We start from the raw sequence: 19,083 nt of genomic DNA, 5'->3' as shown, positions 1-19,083 counted from the left end.
TTTAATTTATCTAGAATAGAACTGTCAATCAAATATGGCCAGTATATGAATGACATTCCATTTTATCCTACAGTACCTATTCCATTATAAGTATTATATAAACATTATTTAGAATCATGTTCAAAGCAAGTGACGTGCACTTCACTCCCTCGGAACACCAGTCTATATTCTTTTAACAAAACAATTAGAACATACCTAACTTTTAATAACAGATACAGTTAACTATATCCTATATATTATATTAATGCAATCCGTGACTTTTACACACGTCAAATTTAACACAGTATGAATACTATTGTTTATTATAATTCGACCTCATGTCAAATTACACATTTCTAATCATTGCGTACATGTCGACAGCTTAAAGCAATTAGCAGTATATATTAAACGTTAATATTACGTTTTTAAAGCAAAAATTTAATTACATAAAAGTATATACGGACAAAATTTGCCGTATTCCTCCACTTTTCTAAAAAAAAGTGTTGTATTCTTAACTTTAACCTCCTATAAAACTCGTATTAATGACTCTGCGATAATCTCACAATTTAACGAGCCTTTAATTTTAGTTTTTCCCCCGGAAAACTATAACCAACATCCCTAGATGAACCATATGGGATTTTCAAAATAACCTAACTTTTAAATCAAAAGTTAAATTACAAAAACTCTAAGGCCTGAACTAAGGGCCTTAAAATTTTATAGCTAATTAACCACACATACAAACGACACAAAAACACAAATTAACGAATCACAGCAGAAACCACGGCCAACTAGGAAACTAGAGTTAATCACTCACAAACTTCATCCTTAGCTCTGCCCTCTTCCTTATTTTATTCCCTATTCCGTTTCTTTATCATTATTATTTTTTAAAACCTACTCCCTAAAGACCCTCACTTTAACTTTAATTTTACTCAAATTTACTACAGGTCATGTTAACCTTGCAATATACACACCTAACTCATGATATTATATTGTTTAATAAACCTATCAATCTCAACTTATGAATGAACCTAATAGAAGCCTGGCGAATTCTCACCAGTATCCTAATTTTGTATCTACTGGTTTTGGACATTCAATTATCCAATTGGTCAAATATGATGTAAATAATTATAGAGATTGGTTAATTGAGCCCAATGACGTCGACAACCCACCCTTTTATGGTGGAATGGAATTTTACTGAAGAATATTCTCATGAGATATCTGTTAACATGTTGTTGACATAGAACCAGTTATGTTATGGCTCTACAAGTGTTTTTATATCACAATATGTCATTCAAACCCTAAGTTGATTTAAGTATTTTAAGTACATATCACATATTATGCGAATATGTTATTTCTCGAGCAAAAATTCTACTAAAAGTATTACACAAAATCACGCAATGATACGACAAACTCGGGCGACCTTACGAAAGAACAAACTGTCGTAAGATCGCCTGATTTTATCGTATCATGAACCTTGTTTTGTCTTGTCCCTATTTCCTCGACTTGTCGCCCCAGGAGTACACGGCAAAACACCAAACTGTCGCATCATCGACATGTCGACTTATCATGTCGGAAGTTAAAGACTGCACATGCGATAGTCTTACTCTACAAGTCTCTTTCTATACCTATTCGACAAAACACTTAGCACGAAATATGTGAAAACAATAAGATTTCAAAATTAAAAGAGTTTTAGAAAATATATTTTTATAAGTCTGTTTTTTCTTTGTAGTCGAATAAAGGGATAGCGTGTTTCGTCCATCGAGGCCGCTAGTCTGACTGAATCAGCTTGGAACTTGGTGTACTTATTCTTTATATCCTAAGGACGGCACCTACTGATGTTGGAGCGTATCGAACCTTTAGAGGGTGCTCACAATCGCTGAAGGCAATATTGTGCCAATTTTCAATCTTCTAGGCCTTGATCCCATTAGGGAATATGCCAAATGGGTGAATATACGATAAGGTCAATAAGAGCTGCAAATAGTTTTTTGCACATCTTAAAAATATCTCCTACAACTCTTGGTGGAGTGGCGTGCTAACGCCGATGCGGTGATTTGAAAGCTTTTGACCCGACATAATGCTTTCTGCAATTCCATTCCATCATCCAGTTATCTATAAGTATTGACGGATGTCGTAAAGGAGTCAAAATATGCTTACTAGTTCGAGAACTCTTGACACCACGGATGGCTTGGATTTAGCTTGGATTTAAACAGGATTTCATTGATTGATTAAATTTTTAAATGGCGTCGTAAGCGGAGATTAACCGTTACGTTGACGTCATACTCCCGGAAATTTTAGATCGAGGCTAAATGATAGAGTGTACCAGTTACAGTACAACAAGAGTACACGCAGGCTAATAAGAAGTCGGCTATAATTATGCCTCATTGATTTGGTCCATTCATTTCATTTCAAACTTTCGCTTCTTATCTATATATTAAAAGTCTTATTTTTAATTTGTAGTAAAAATAAATGTGCTGGCGGTACCACAGCCATTGAAAACGTTACTTGATAATCGAGATTATGTAGGTGGAGTTAACGCCTGTCAATCAAACGAACTGCCATTCACGAAGACGGTGAAGAGAGAGTTGACTCCTATTTCAAGTCAGAAATTACAATGGCGATAACATTGTTCAGAATAAAGTAATTTGACTGAAATTTTCAATATATTCTTCTTTGGTCATCTATTTTTGAACTGTTATAGCAAGAATGGCCAACTCTCTATTAAAATCTCCCATAATGTATCTTTAAATATAGTACCAAATATAATTTCCCTCTGAACGCAAAATGTTTCATTATTTTGAGAAAAACAATCTGATTAAAATACAGATCTATATTTCGTTTCGTTTCGTTGTTTTTTTTATACTTTCGATGGCATACACTACATGCAGATCTGACAAGTTGTACTCGAATGTCGTGTCAGGGGTCGTGCGAGCGGCTTTTGACGCCAGACATTGATTAATCAATCAGCGTTGGCGTTGCTAGTGGTTTACCCACAGTTCCGGGCATGGCACGCCGGTAATATAACAACTCTTCCAGATCCTAGTGTAGTAAAAACAAGTAAAACGAAATTTTGAACTACATGTATAAAAAAAACGAAATGAAATAGGATCTGTGTTTTAATCAGATTGGAGAAAAAAAATAATTAATCAACATTATCTCTTTTGTACCAGTTTGATATATTTATCTATTTTGCCTCTTAAGCCAGGCTGACACTTGCACGACTTTTGGCCACAATTTTGTCGTGGCAAGTCGTGCCATTTTGGGGCACGAACTGGGAGGCTCCCGCACTGTTCACGACTAGTTCACGCATAGTTCACGACGAGTTCACGAATGAGTGTCCATCAGTGTCCACATTGACACGAACTGGCATGACGAGTTCACGCATAGTTTGCGCATAGTTTGCGCATTGTTTACGCACTTCCAGCATTGGCATGACGAGTTTGCGCAATTCGGACGGTGTCGTGCCGATTTGGGCACGCCATATAAAAAGGGGGCCTCCCCAACCCCTGGTCATTTTTGGATTGGCTGTGGAAGAGACAACATGCTAAATGTCAGAGACACAATCATTGCAGGAAAGAGGAGATGCCTATACCTGGCAGCTGCTCTAGCCATTGTTCAAGAGCAGCAGAAAAGGCTGGAAGAGGCAGAAGAGCAAGAAAAGGCAACCCCACCTCGAAGAAAGACACAAAGGAAAGTGTGGGTCAGGGAATGGTTGACCAGAAGGCAAGAGTTTGGAGAGTATGACAGTTTTCTGACTGAACTCCACAAGGAAGATCAAAGGGGCTACAAAAATTACCTCAGAATCACACCTGACCTGTTCCAAGAGATGGTTGAGAAGTTAAATCCTCGCCTCCAGAAGCAGTCCATCTTCATGAGGGAACCGCTTCAAGTTGGACTCAAGCTAGCTGTCACCCTCCGCTTCCTAGCCACTGGAAATTCCTATCCAAGTCTGCAGTACAGCTTCAGGGTTGAAGCACGTACCATCTGCAAGTTCATACCCGAGGTGTGTAAAGCCATCATCGCGGTCTACAAGGACGAAGTGTGCGCTGCCCCAAAACTGAAGAGGAGTGGAAGGAAGTTACTGCCAGGTTCAGCTCCAGATGGAACTACCACAACTGTCTGGGGGCTGTGGACGGCAAGCACATCGCCATGAAGAAGCCACCCAATGCTGGCTCTTACTACTACACTGAAAAAACACTTGTGTTGGATCTCAACACAAGTACTTGTGTTAAAACTAATCTACACAAGTTATGTGTTGTTTTGCATTGCATTAACACAAACTTGTGTCGATTTATAAAATCTTGTGTTTTTTTCATATCATTAACACAAGTAATGTGTACCTTCCAAGATTTGTTTTCTTTTTAAAAAAAACTCCATACAAAGTCTGAATTCAGGAGTCGTCAAGTTTTAAGAAAAGTAATAAAGGGCTTAATTCACATCTCGAAAATCACATGCTGTTCTTCACTGGAAGGGTGTGAGTACCAATTAATCAGACAATTGCCAGACAGACTTGAATGTTAATTGATGTTAAGTTGTCTGTATAGTTAAAATGTCTGTCTTTTTTTATTGACCCAATAAACTGATAGATCAAATGAATATATAGTGTACATGTGATTTTCAGCACCCTGGTGTTTTCGAAAATTGATTCAATGTACAATGAACAAAAAAAATGAGTAAAACTCTTAATAATGTAATTGGTTGATGTAATCGAAATTGGACAGTATTGGTTAACTGAAAAGTAACCAATCAAATTTAATTGATCATCCACGTGTATCTCATAATCGACTTATTGATATAATGGTTCTCCAAGTTATCTATACTTTTTGTCTGCGATATCACTTCGGTGGAAGCGGACGTAAAATACAACTAACTAAGAAGAAGTATCTATACTTTAGTCATTGCGACAAATTCTTTCTTTGATATTATATCAGCGACATTCAGTTAGATAGATGTAGTGAAGTTAGCATCAACAGGGTGCTTTAGCCGTGATATTTTAAAAAAAATTATAATGGTCACATAGAATACCAGACCGCAGGTTTGTAAATTGTTACAAAAAATAAAACCGTGTATTTAATTTAGCATGTATATATTGCCTCTATGTATATAATAATTCGTTTCGTTTAAAACAGTCAGAATTAGAACTACTGCCACTGACTGCACCGGAAGTCTATTTATATAATGGCGCCACAAAGAAAAATTTTTTGATGTGTGCTAAAAGTGTTCCGCTAATTCAGCAATCTAATGAATCTGTCTTAATTTTTCTGAAATCGTGCTTAATTATTATTAGCTAATCGGCGCTACACCGTTGTTCAAATACTTATAATTGCAAGAAACCCCCGACTAGGACCAGCAGGTAAGAATCTGTCTTGATTTTATAGTAATACCCGGTTGCAATTATTGGCCGCCATCTTTGATTTTTATAGACATTCGGGCAAAAGGAGAAATGTATATCCAGACATGGACTATAGCTAGATACTAACTTTTGTGTTAGTTGTTTAGTTGAAATGTAATCTTATTTCTGTAAAAGAAAAAAACAACAACAAACAAATCAGCTTTTTTTTTATATCAATGTCATCAATGTGTAGGCCTAATATTAGACTTTCAATGATTCAGAAGTTTCTCTACAGTTTCGTTATTTTTTTTTCCAGTCATTGATGTTAGCATGTACTACACAAAGAAAAACAGGTAACAGAATTTCATTTCCTTTTAATATATTTTTTTAATAATGGCCAATAATTGTTATTGTATGTAACACGAAAAGTATTTATCTCTGTAGAGAGAGGGCGAGTAAATGGGATTTAAAGTTCACTAAATTCACTTGACACAAACTATGCCATTCATTTCCTTGTATTAAATTGGTCGAATCAAGTAGGTCCATGCTATATATATGTCCTAGAATCAAGTAGGACAGGTAGTCTTCTTCCGTTTCCGCCCTTTTTCTGAACACTGTCTCATTCTATTGCCATCTGTGTATGTTGTGTTATATTAATTCTGCATAATTAACTCTAGTTAACCTAGTTAACTCTATAATAATAAATGAATTTAATATATAAATAAATAAAATATAAATAAACCAATAATATATTTGTAGTTTAATATGTTTTATCTTATCATTACAGGCAAAGCATGAAGCCAAAGGAAATGTTTTTACCAAGGCATGTTCCTCAATAGCGGAGAGAGTTTTATCCAGTGTCGGTTCTGCAGAAGAACCCATTCATAGCAGACCACCCATTGCAGCACTTGTAAGGTCGCTATAAAGAACCCGACAGACTCTGCGACCAAAAGATCCCACTGACGTGTCGTCAAGCGTAAGTACTCATGCAATTAAATACCCATGTATATAAGAATTTATTAACATGTAATTAAATGTACGATTTTATTTATTTATTAACATGTACTTAAATGTACTTTTTTATTTATTTTTTGTTTTAGCTTGACGAAGATTTCATCGATCATAGTGCACCGGGATTTTATCAAAAAAGAGTAAAAGTTGGGGAAAGGCGCCATCACATTTTTTGTACTGATAGACAGATGCAACTACTCGCACGCGCAAAAACTTGGTATATGGATGCAACTTTTCGGGTGGTGAACAAGCCATGGTCTCAGCTGTTTTCCATCCACGCCTTCATTAAGACTGGAGAGACCACCCGACAGTTACCATTGGTGTTTTGTGTCATGTCGGGTAAAAGCCAAGACGACTATTATAAGGTAAATAGCACTTACTGATTGAATTACTATTAATAGTAAAAAAGGACTATTATTTGGGACCTTGAAATTGTCACAAATGGGTCGCACTAACAGCGACATTTGTTTCAGGCATATTTGTTTCATCGGTGACACGTCTGGTGTCATGTGAATGCAACGACAACAGCCTGGTTGATTGATTTGTTGATTGGAGTTCAGATGTCTACATTAAAATCGACCACTTTCAGGTTGCCGTATTCACGGCCAGGCAAGACCGACTTGAAATTTCTAGAAATTTTTCTGGGGGAGACGGGCCCCAACAAACCCCCCGACGGTGCGTTTCACGACTTTGGCGCAAGACGGTGACCTTGAAGAGACGTCGAAAACCATTTAATAGACATAGTAAAAGTCATATCTTACGAGATTATCGCTGGTCTTGTCAGAAAATGCTATTTTATATATGACCAGTTTGTGTTTGAAAAATTTATTCTCCCACCATTAAAGCACACTAATTACGAAATATCGCTCTCAGAAACTTCATGGTTTCTTTTGCAATTTGTTTGGGGTAAGACGTTATATAAATAATATCAATCTGTCTACCGGTACCACACAAATTTAACAGATACAAATGCATGTTATTCCACAGGTAGACAGACAGGGCCTCCTTTGAAGGGACTCAGTGAAGGGAACGCGGTTGGTTTAGAGTTTGTCTGACCCCTTTGAATATTTGCGTCTCATCTCCAATGAAAACAATCATGTTGCTCTCATGCTGTTCTCAACCAGAATCAAACATATATCGTACCAGAGATTTGTTAGCATGTTCCACACAACCCAACATTTATCGGCACCGGGATTAAGGGTGTATATCTTTGTTTCTAACGCTTATTCGGAATACGCCACGGGAACTACAATAAAAACTTATTTACAAAAACATTCTAAAGAGGGAAAACTGACATATTTCAAGCTTTACTGTATTTAAAGAAATAATTTAAATCAGCCGGCTGAAACCCCGTCTCCGCTATTTGTTCAGTCATTCTTTAGGTATAGTGCCAGTTTCCACCGACAATGATATTGCAAACAAGTGTCCAATCTATAAAAGCATACATTCCTACAAAATGTTTCTTTAGTCAAGTGAAACAATAAATTCATAACTATGCGAGGGTGTGGTGAGTAAATTTGTGGTAACAAGTGTGAATAGGCTAATGTGACATAGAACAAGGTCACATTGATGTTGACAAATACGTAAGACGATATGAACATCAACTAAAAAGATATGTAATGTGATTCAGCTGCAAGGTCATATATGCAGCATAGATAATTAAAACTTCTATTCAAGTTAAACCAACTGTATCTATTTAAGTCTTACGTCGAGCTGAATACATTTTATGATTTATTTTCATCTATTGGTGGTTAACATTGTGTAACTAAAAACTAAAATTGGATCTTATTATTGCCAATGATATAATGTACATGTAATAGCAAGTGTATATATATTTTTTGTTCAGTCTGTACACAGTAACATATCTGAGAACCATATTATTATCATTTCTGCCCAAGGCTCCCTGTGCCTTATAGTTAGCAGTGATACAAGGCAATTACCAATTTTCCATGTTCTTGGCCTGAAGAAATAAAATAATAAAAGTCAAGTTTTTATTATTATGCAAGTGGAAAAATACAATTATTCATAGTATGATTTGAAAAAATATAACTGATTTGAAGTTGGAATTATTATTTGTCTAAGATGACTGGGCATTTACAAATTGAAATAGCTACTCTTCATCAAGAAAATACATGAATATTTTTCCCAATTCACCTGGATTTTATTGTAGGTCTTTGTACGTGAAATAGCTTTATTTAACGTCCGCTACCACCGAAGTGATATTGCAGAAAATTAACAAATTCGGATTCCCTTTTAAAGGAAATTGACTGCACTATCGCTGGATTGTATTATATAGGTCATGTCAGTTTTTTTTCAAAATGGCGCCCAGAACACAAAACAAACATTGCAATTCAGGGCTGACTGGTGTCGAGGCTGTATCCTAAGAATGATTTTTTGAATATTTAATCACACAGAAACACAAGTATGCACATGCAGTTATGATATAATATTAAATTAGCTTACCTCAAATACCTCGAAATATACTGTTTGGTCAGTTTGTCCGCCCGCCATATTTCTATTAGTCACACATCCTTCGGCCAATTAAAATGGACGTATATTTTGTTTTAACCGAAACGAAAAATTTGCGTTATAAATAGTAAACGAGCTTGATTGACCGACCACTGCTAATGTTTTTTCGTGAAACGGTATAACTGCAATCAACACACGGCCGCCATTCTCGATGATTGACAACTCACGTTTTTCCTCATCCACCAAAGAACCGTTAGGTTTCTTTGAACATACTGTAATAACATTGGGATTATCAGTTAATCAGCTTTAATTATCCCGCTTTGATCGTTGCCATTTCTTATATTTTCCACAAAAAAACTTTGCCTTGTACGCACTAATTTATCAATTGGTATTGCCATCTACGACAAGCATGTCAACGTGCAGCTCACGGATTATCGTTAACAATTTATAGGGGCTTGTAAAAAAAGATTGCATGTCGTGTAAATATTTATTTTGTTTTTTGTGTAGGTCATTTTCAAATAAATTCATCAGCATATTATTCGTTTTAAATAAATATAAAACTTTTATGAGAAACGATGATTATCAAAGAACCGTAAGTGCAACTAATGTTTTATCGTTTGGTTGAGCCTTTTACTAACCACGTGTTTCATGTTAATAAATATTTTCTTTCGTGTTTTGTTTGAATTGGCCTATTTCTAATAAATTATCCCGAGTCCCAAACGTCGTTAACCCGAGTCCCAAACGACGTATACCAAAGTCCCAAACGTCGTATACCGGAGTCCCAAATGTCGTGGTCATATTTTTTTGAGTCCCAAATGACGCGAGTCCCAAATGACGTGAGTCCCAAATGACATGTAATCAACCTAGAGTTTTTGTTAGTGTTTGTCGGATAGATCCTTTATACTTACTGGCGCTAGGTAATTTCGAGGCTAATATTGTTCAATTTTATTTGAATGATTTGCTTGCGCGTACCGTAGGAGTGTATTAGAAACAGTGTTTGCACAGGTTCGAGAACGGCTGAAGAACATGAAAACACTTTCATGAGTCTCGAACATGAGAGAACGGTATCCATGGTAACAAGATGAAATTAAATTTATACAATCTGTTACGATAACTTGTTTAGTATTTACTTCGCTATTAAGCATAATTTTGATAAATTATGACACCGTTTTACTGCTTTTCAATTCTTTGGATGACGATTACATCACCTTTTGATACGCCCTCGTCCGTAGGTTTGTCCGTCGTCTACAGAACTGATTATTTTGAAATTGATATGTTGTTTATTTTAATGAGATGAATCCTATTTAATTTCAATAATTTCTGTTAGTTTCTTCTGGAGTTATGGCCCTTGTTTCACTTTGTGAAATTCATTTGAATCTTTTAAATTAGTGAAACGAAGACGTCTATTAAATTTCTGCGATTTCTGTGAATTATGTCTAGAGTTGTGGCCCTTGTTTTACTTTTTCGAACCTTGTGAACGCGCGAACAACAAAATTATCATCCGATTTGTATGAAAATTGTATGCATTATTTAAATTAGTAAAACACAAAACAAAAAAAATCTGTCAAATTTCAACAATTAAGGCCCTTGTTTCAGTTTGTAGAACCTTTGTAAACCCACAAACGACGAAAATTATAATCTTGTATGAAATTTTCTTGTAAATGCCCACATTACCTACAAAAGAATGAATATGCGACAATCCCTGTTGACTGCGCAAACGATTAAACTGCTGTGGGCATATGTTTCGTTGCCTGGCAACCTAACTTACTTGATGTTATACTGGCCACATACTACATCCAATTTTCGAACGGTATTAAACTTTTAAATTAATAAATGCACCCATGATGCTGTTTTCTCAGCAGTTATCAGTTATCGATACGTCGACCATGTTTGTTCTCCCTCACATCAGCTATGGGGTAGTGTGGGATTTGAGAACGGGAATGTGTTCGTGAACGCATTCCAGACTGCTCAAGTCCAACAAGAACCCATTCTCCGTCCGTTCTCTGCACCGGAACACTGTTTCGAATACACCCTAGGGGTATTTAGCAAAGGGAGGAAACCGGAGGACCCGGAGAAAACCCACAAGGCTGGACAGGCGACCCTATTCCTAGTCACATTCAAGTGGGGAATCACATAATAATGGCCTATTTCAAATAAGATATTTGCATATAAAGAAAGTAGGCTTACAGCCTCTTTCAAATGTGATATTTGCATATAAAGAAAGTACAAACTTAAATCGTCAGTGCTGGATAAACTAGCCAAAGGATTTGGCTGAATCAACTGGCGCTAAACTTCACCTAGTTTATCCACTGACATACGCCCGAATCAAACATGTTTGATATATTTGGCCGAATTGTATTTGAGTGGTGTGTCCGCTTCGCCGAAGCATTCGTCTGATTTTAGAATTCATTATCCAATCACCACTCATTCATATCGAGTGGGTATCGCAAACTAGCAGTCGAACTGTGACACGGGTGCTACAGCCAACAAATTCCAACTACCATACTATCGGCTTAAATGCACGCCAATGGGACCTCGGGTTTTGTGTTCCATTGAAACGACTAGAAATGAAATGGGGTTTAACGTCCTACTGTTTTGCTCCGAACTGGGCTAATGAAGACAGGCATACACCACACAGTGTGCTATGAGGGAAATTTTGCCCGGACAGCGGCACTGCGGTGTATCGAATTCCAACTGTCAAGGGATCTTTTACGTGCACGCCAACGTGTACACGGGACCTCGTTTTTTCATTTCATCCGAATGACTAGACAGCTGTCCTTGTCAGGCCCTCCGTCCAGCATCACTGACAAGGGGGAACCACGCCGGGAAATCTGGGTGAACTTTCTCGGCCAATGCAGGGATCGAACACCCGACCTCCAGGCTAGCGAGCCAGCGTCTTACCCACTTAGCCACCATGACGACTAGGCATGGAATCCATGCTGAAAAATTCAAATGAGCTTTCTCGGTCAACACTGGGAGCGAACCCGCAACCTCCCGGGTACCAAGCCAGTGCCTTACACACTAAGCCACATGACTCTCTTCTAATTACTGTGACAGTCCAGTCACATGACAAACAAGGGTTATTAAAACAGATTTTCAAGGCTTGGGTAAGATCTTCGGGATTCAAATGGTTTTAGATATCACACAGTTTGTATATGGTAAGGTATCTTAAACAGTTAATTACATGTCACATATTCATATTTTTCAGTTTCCATATTAGATGCCATAGCAAATCAAAGATCATATAATAAAATAAGTCAAAAAACCCAAATATGGGAAAAGAAAGAGCTGAAGAAATGGTGATTTGAGCACCTATGATTTCTCATAGGTGTTTTTGGAGGGTGAGTGTTCAATTCTAATAGAAAAGATTGTTGTTGTGGTATTTTAGAATCTCACCATAATGTGTTTGGCACAATATAGCCCGGTTGGAGCTGATGTGACATAAACCTCGATTTCATTTTAATATTTTGAAATTTAAAATTCAGTTTAGTATAGTAAAACTGTACACGTACATGTATGTGCACAGACAGAATCTTACTTATGTCCAGATACATGTAGATATGACTATCTCATCTGTGGGGACCCATGGTGACCAAGTGGGTTAGACACTGGTTTGTATATTTTAAGGTCGAGGGTTTGCAGTAAGACGATGCAGTACGGGGGGCCTTACAAGGACAGCTGTCTAGTCGTTCAGATTGAACAAAAAAACGTGGTCCCGTGTACACATTGGCGTGCATGTAAAAGAGCCCCTGGCAGTTAGAATTTGATACAAGAGTAGGCCTTAGGGTCACGGTACCCGGCAAAATTTCTCTCGTGGCACACTGTATGGCATATGCCCAACCTCATTAGCCCAGTCGAAGCTGAACAGTAGGACGCCAAACCCCATTTCATTTCATTTTTTTCATTTTGTCTCATCTGTGACAAAGCAAACCAACACATTACAATACAATTTAATTAAATTAAAACTTTCGTCTATTTAAATATTGAATCGATTTAAGTCAACTAAAACATAGTATGTTTTTTTTCTCAGTTAACTACATCAGAAAGATCAAGACAGTTGGAAATGGCTATTCATATTATGGAAACTTTTTCTCACAGAGCTTGATAATCAGGTAAAATGTAAGTAACATACGTATTTGTATTTTTAATCATCAACTAGTTCTATACACTTGATTGGTAATCTAGTTATTCTTCTTGGGGCAATGCCTAGGACTCTCCTATTCAAGTCTTGGCATTCTTGATTTTTGACAATCACATCCATTGATTTTCTTCAAGTTGTGATAGACCCTATGTGTATTTTTACAGTAAATAGCAGTATAAAAATGGACAATATTTTACTTTTCAAATAGATTTTAATAGGTAATATCCAATTTGTTGTCGATGGAAATAAAATATAATAATCTGCCTGGGTCTGTTACTGGACAAGACACAATAAGTGTTACCCAAAGATGAAACAAAATAGAGACTCAGTCTCGATGTGGCAAAATAAATTGTTTATTTAAACATTGTGAACCATAAATAGTAAGAAAGTATTCTTATTGCCTACTTTTTATTTTTTAGGCTGGAAGATTATTTGATGTATGATAACAACAAGAGATCCCAAGCATCAATTTATTTTATAATTCTGGAAAAGAATGCATTTATCCCTATTTTTGAATATTTTTTTTTGTTTTTACTGTTAAATATTCATCCCAAACACAATTAGATTTTAATTCTCTACAGAAATTTATGTATAATATAGAATGTAAAGTGACATATAAATCACTTAGAATTTGGTCGGAAATCATAAAGTATTTAATAGGCATAGTCTAGAAACCAAATGTAGATCAAATATACCCAGAATTACAAAAAACCTTGACCTACATTAAGGTGACTTTCCCTTGCTTATGAAATGAAATAGGGTTTAATATCCTTCTTTTCTGTGTTATTATGGTGATTCTGCCCTACAACCTACTCTTATATCAAATATTTCAACTGTCAAGGGTTGTTTAAAGGGAACCCAGGAGGGCCGAATGGTTAACACACACACATTGGATCAGAAGGGTCTGTCATTGAGTCAGATAATTCAATTGTCAATCAAGGGTTCTTTAAAGTAAACGCAGTGGGGGTAGTTTCAATTCTGGGCTTATACCCAATTATCCCTTGCCATGTCCTACACTACTGACGTGTGGGAACTATGTCGGAAAATCCAGTTGAAATTTCTCGGCCAATGCACTCACTGAACCACAGTGGCTCCTCCTTGCTTTTGACTTGTGATTATTTATATATATTTTGTACATATTATTTAATGTTTGCGATTTTCTCTGATATTTTTTTATTTTTCAATCCTGTAATCTTGATGATTTGCTCCTTTTATGTACAAAATATTCATTTTGTTTGTTGTTTTTTTTTTAATGAGGAAAAGGTTCTACATCATTTTATTACTCCTGCAAAATAGTGCATTTTTCTTTTTTTAGTTTTCTGTGTATGCTAGTTATTTCTAGATGCCTCACAAATCACTTGTAATATGACTTTGTAGCACTTTTCAGTTTCTGAAAGTATTTCAATTTAGTGCATAATTAATCTAATTAGGGCTTGGTTTGGATGTTATTAAATTTAGATATATTTGATTTATATATTTTTGGGGTATGGGGTAGGGATCTTTCTTTTCTTAGTTCTTGTTTTCGGGTAAAGAAAAAATTAAATAGCTATTTTGTATTTTGTGATGTGGGGGGGAGGGGGGCAAAGTATAACACAAATTTTATTAGTATTAGAATTATATCTCTGTTTTTCTGTTAACATTTCAAATGATGTCTATTTAGTTTTGATTTGGTGGTGTTAATTTACTTTTTCCTATCATTTTATGAATAAATGATAATTTAACAAATAAAATTATTGTTACCTCATTTATCAAACTTTACAGGTTAAACAGAGCAAAAGGGGTGGGGGGCTGCATGGGAAAGATTGCTAAATTGAGGGAAAATAAAACACAAGTTTTTGTTGGTGGTTATACACAAGTTTTTATGAAATTTCAACACAAGTTTCAGAAATTTCAACACAAGTTTCAGAAATTTCAACACAAGTTTCAGAAATTTCGACACAAGTTTCAGAAATTTCAACACAAGTTTCAGAAATTTCAACACAAGTTTCGACACAAGTATTGTGTAGATTTTCACACAAGTTTGTGTTGTTTGGTAAATTTTAACACAAGTCTTGTGTTGTTTCAACATTTAACACAAGTTTGTGTTGTTTCAACACAAGTTTGTGTTGTTAAATAGAGACACCTAACTTGTGTTGAAAACAACACAAGTTTGTGTTGTTTCAACACAAGTTTTTTTCAGTGTACAACTACAAGGGCTTCCACAGCAGTGTTCTGATGGCAGTGGCAGATACTACCTACAAGCTCTCTATGTGGATGTTGGGGCAGAGGGTGGTGCGTCGAATGGGGGAACATAGAGTAACTGTTCCCTGCATGATGCTGTAGAAGAGAACAGAGCTGGAGTATCTCAACCAGAACCACTCCCTAATGATGACCAGCCAGTGCCCTATCACTTCGTAGGGGATGACGCCTTTGCTCTCCGAACCTGGATGATGAAACCATTCTCCCATCGGTCACAGGTCCTACGAGAACGCATTTACAGCTACAGGTTGTCTCGTGCCCGACGTGTCGTGGAGAATTCCTTTGGAATTTTGTCTCAAAGGTTCCGTTGCTTCTTCACGACGATGCATCAGCACCCCGACACTATCAACCTGATCAGCATGGAATGGCGAGCAGTGTCCAGGAAGCCCTATATATACACCTGCACCGACGCGTACGCCACTGTCGCGCAGTAGTCGTGAACTATTCGTGAACTATTCGTGGCAGTTCGTGACAGTCGTGGCATGGCGCGCACTGCCACGCACTGGCACGCATCCTCCCGCATCGTCCCGACGAATTCACGACGAGTTTACGAACAGTTTGCGCATAGTTCACGACCCGGTAACTAAATTTTGTCGTGACCAAAATTTTGAACATTTCAAAATTCTCGTCCCGACATGGCACGCAGTCACGACGGGTTTACGCAGACTTCACGCCAGTTTACGACTAGTTTGCGCACTGGCACGGAATCGTGCAAGTGTCAGCCTTGCTTTACATAGTGTGATGAGGTCTACTGTGGTGCTTGCAAAGGTATGTTTTTTTGTGTCTTGTAGAGAATAAAGGCGATAAATCAAGGATGCGAGACCATGACAATAATAACATGGTGTTACGACAGAATAAAGTGTCGTATGCTGTCATGTTATAAGGCGCGGGGGGGGGGGTGACCGAATGGTAAGCACGTGCGCGCTGTATCAATACGTCTGTCATTGAGTCAACTGGCGTGGTTTCGAATCCCCGGTTGTACGTGGCAAGGAGTAGAGTCGCCTCTCCAACCTCGTGGGTTTTCTCCGGGTCCTCCGGTTTCCCCCCACTGCTAAAGACCCCTACGCGCAAGCGAATTATTGAAATAAAAATTGAACCATGTGTTAGTCCCGAAATGACCTAGTTTGTGTCGAGTGGACGTAAAACCCATCTCTCTCTCTCTCTCTCTCTCTCTCTCTCTCTCTCTCTCTTATAAGGCGATATTTTTCAGCCACCATATTTAAGAATTCTTCGTCACCTGACAATTAATATGCCACATAAATGAAAGTGAGAGTACAAAAAGAACTAATTGGTTTTGTTTGTCTGTGGTTTAAATTATAGAAAATATATTACGATTAAGAAACGGGGTGTGTCTGGCAACAGACTACATGTATATGCCTATTGGCAGCTAAAAGGCCCAGCGGATAAATAACAACTGTTTTCTGTGAATTAAGGTTTTAATGGAATACAGAATTTCAATAATTATGTTATGACTCGACGGAGGCACCAAACTTTTATTGATCAGAGAATGACAAATATTTGGTTCCTTAGAAAGCTTTCCAAGGTGCGCCATTGAAATATGAATTTTCAGTGGGAAATAGAATTAAATCATTTTTTAAAAACTGCAAAATATTCTAGGGCGCTTAGCTCCTTTAAGATGCCTCTCACTTTGCATGATTAGTCCGGTAAGCGCAGAAAAGTAAGACCTTAAAATTAGCCCTAGGCCCCCAAAGGAGGCTTCTACTGATAGCCATGAACAGAATAATATTAACAGCAAAATAGGTTTAAAATCGCGTGGGTCTTCTTACATCAGACCCAGTTGATCTACTCTCGACAGTCGGTTGGTTTCGCGCCGTCACAATGTCTTGATCCATTTGCTGCTATACCGCCACACCACTCGAATTTTTAGTTCAATTTAAATATTCTTTTGTTTACGTGTGATCTTTATGGGTCATAATTCAACAGAAATGGTTAATTCTATTTGCCTGCATTAGGCTGCAGTGAGTTCAATCACATTTCTTTTAATTAATGACAAACTATAATACATTCTGTGGTTTGGTATCAATTAAAAAAATGAAGACTGCATCAAAGCCTTAATTTTTTAGAAAAATGTTTTGGCATTAAAAAAAACCTTTAAAAATATAAAACTTACCGAATATATGTGTCAGAATATGATTGTTTTAAATATATATGTACAGCAATTCAGCGAGGTGTCTACGGCAAAGAATTTGGTACCTTTGTAAACTCCAACAGATTTTCGTCTTTGCTCTGCTGATTTCTCAATGTGATTAAGCCACGTGATTATATAATGTGCAGTATTTATTAAAGTCGTGCACCATTTAAGTTATATTATACATGTATATCTGAATAGAAGATCGGCAAAACGTCATCGGAAAGAGCCATTTGTCCAGCACACTCACTTGTTTTATATCTTTTTCTCTCGCTGAGGTTACTGTATTATTTTTGTTTTTCAAAATGTTCCGGTCTGCTCGAAAAATCTGATTGCCCGAATGTTGGGATGGGGTGGGTGCAGCTGCAAGGGTCCGTACGCCTATGGCAAAACAGCATATCATACTAAAATCTCTTCGGGGGACTACACCCCACCTCCGCTCCCACATTCTGGGTCTGGGTGCAGCTGCAAGGGTCCGTACGCCTATGGCAAGGCAGCATATCATATTAAAATCTCTTCGGGGGACTACACCCCACCTCCGCTCCCACATTCTGGGTCTGGGTGCAGCTGCAAGGGTCCGTACGCCTATGGCAAGGCAGCATATCATACTAAAATCTCATCGGGGGACTACACCCCACTTCCTCTCCCACATTCTGGGACTACACCGATTGATATAATTATATGATTTTATAATCAATATTTTCTAAGATGGTTGTTCTACTTTAATAGTTGGTATACAACAAGGAAGTTCTCACAGTAATAGACACTACATCTTTTTAAACATATTGTATAATCATTTGAATTTTTGATTTATGTATCACATTTCAGTCAACTTCTCAGGTTATGTAGACATACGGTGATTTATTAAGGTCAATTTGATAACCAGTTAGAGTAAGCCTGAATAATTCACAAGTTTTATAATTGTTACTTCTGTGTAGAATTTGGAGAGAGAGAGAGAGAGAGAGAGAAGAGAGAGAGAGAGAGAGAGAGAGAGATGGGGTTTAACGTCCACTCGACACAAACTAGGTCATTTTGGGACTAACACATGGTTCAATTTTATTTCCATAATTCGCTCGCGGGTAGGGGTCTTTAGCAGTGGGAGGAAACCGGAGGACCCGGAGAAAACCCACGAGGTTGGATAGGCGACCCTACTCCTTGTCACGTACAACCGGGGATTCGAAACCACGCCAGTTGACTCAATGACAGACTTTATGATACAGCGCGCACGTGCTAACCATTCAGCCATCCAACCCCCCTTAGAATTTGGAAGGTTGAATGGTGTATAGTACGATTATATACTGTACATCATCGGTTGAATGGTGTGAATACCATGATATACTGTACATCAAAGGTGGAATCGTGTGTAGTAATAAGATATACTGTATAGCATAGGTTACACTTTGTTAATACAAATATAATTAGAATATATAGTACTATGTGCACTGTACATCACAGGTTGAGCTATGTTAAAACATGTATATCTAGGTTGTATAGTACTATGATACACTGTACATTACAGACTACACTATGTTAAAACATGTATATCTAGGTTATATAGTACTATGATACACACTGTACATCACAGACTACACTATGTTAAAACATGTATATCTAGGTCATATAGTACTATGATACACTGTACATCACAGACTACACTATGTTAAAACATGTATAACTAGGTTATATAGTAGGCTACTATGATACACTGTACAGGTTGCACTATGTTAAAACAGGTATATTGATTCCACAAGATTTTCGACTTTTGAT

General features: G+C 37.2%; 1 protein-coding gene and 2 long non-coding RNA genes across 7 annotated transcripts in view; 2 read left to right on the top strand and 1 right to left on the bottom strand.

The window, feature by feature from the left end:
* LOC126825069 (uncharacterized) overlaps window positions 1-19,083 on the bottom strand; it is a 71,785-nt gene that overhangs the window by 18,008 nt on the left and 34,694 nt on the right. Inside the window, exon 1 of one of the 3 annotated variants that reach the window (XM_050554508.2) lies at window positions 17,299-17,425. The exons of the other annotated variants lie outside the window; for them this stretch is intronic. The gene's annotated coding sequence lies outside the window, so the exon portion shown is untranslated. Of the gene's footprint in view, window positions 1-17,298; window positions 17,426-19,083 lie in introns of those variants that run through there. 3 annotated transcript variants of the gene reach the window in all.
* Window positions 5,194-6,665, top strand: LOC126825074 (uncharacterized). Of its 3 annotated transcripts, XR_007681779.2 has the most exons (4): window positions 5,194-5,329; window positions 5,625-5,661; window positions 6,096-6,284; window positions 6,409-6,665. It is a non-coding gene; the product is annotated as an uncharacterized LOC126825074 (long non-coding RNA). The 3 variants fall into 3 exon arrangements; XR_007681778.2 differs by lacking the exon at window positions 5,194-5,329 and having other exon boundaries at window positions 5,529-5,661; window positions 6,409-6,664; XR_007681780.2 differs by lacking the exons at window positions 5,194-5,329; window positions 5,625-5,661 and adding an exon at window positions 5,887-5,946 and having other exon boundaries at window positions 6,409-6,664.
* On the top strand, window positions 11,606-13,429 carry LOC130013100 (uncharacterized). The gene is made up of 3 exons (XR_008788451.1): window positions 11,606-12,129; window positions 12,819-12,907; window positions 13,349-13,429. It is a non-coding gene; the product is annotated as an uncharacterized LOC130013100 (long non-coding RNA).

This window comes from Patella vulgata, chromosome 6 (genome assembly GCF_932274485.2).
Source record: "Patella vulgata chromosome 6, xgPatVulg1.2, whole genome shotgun sequence".
NCBI lineage: Eukaryota > Metazoa > Mollusca > Gastropoda > Patellidae > Patella > Patella vulgata.
This window is presented reverse-complemented; position numbering and strand designations above follow the sequence as displayed.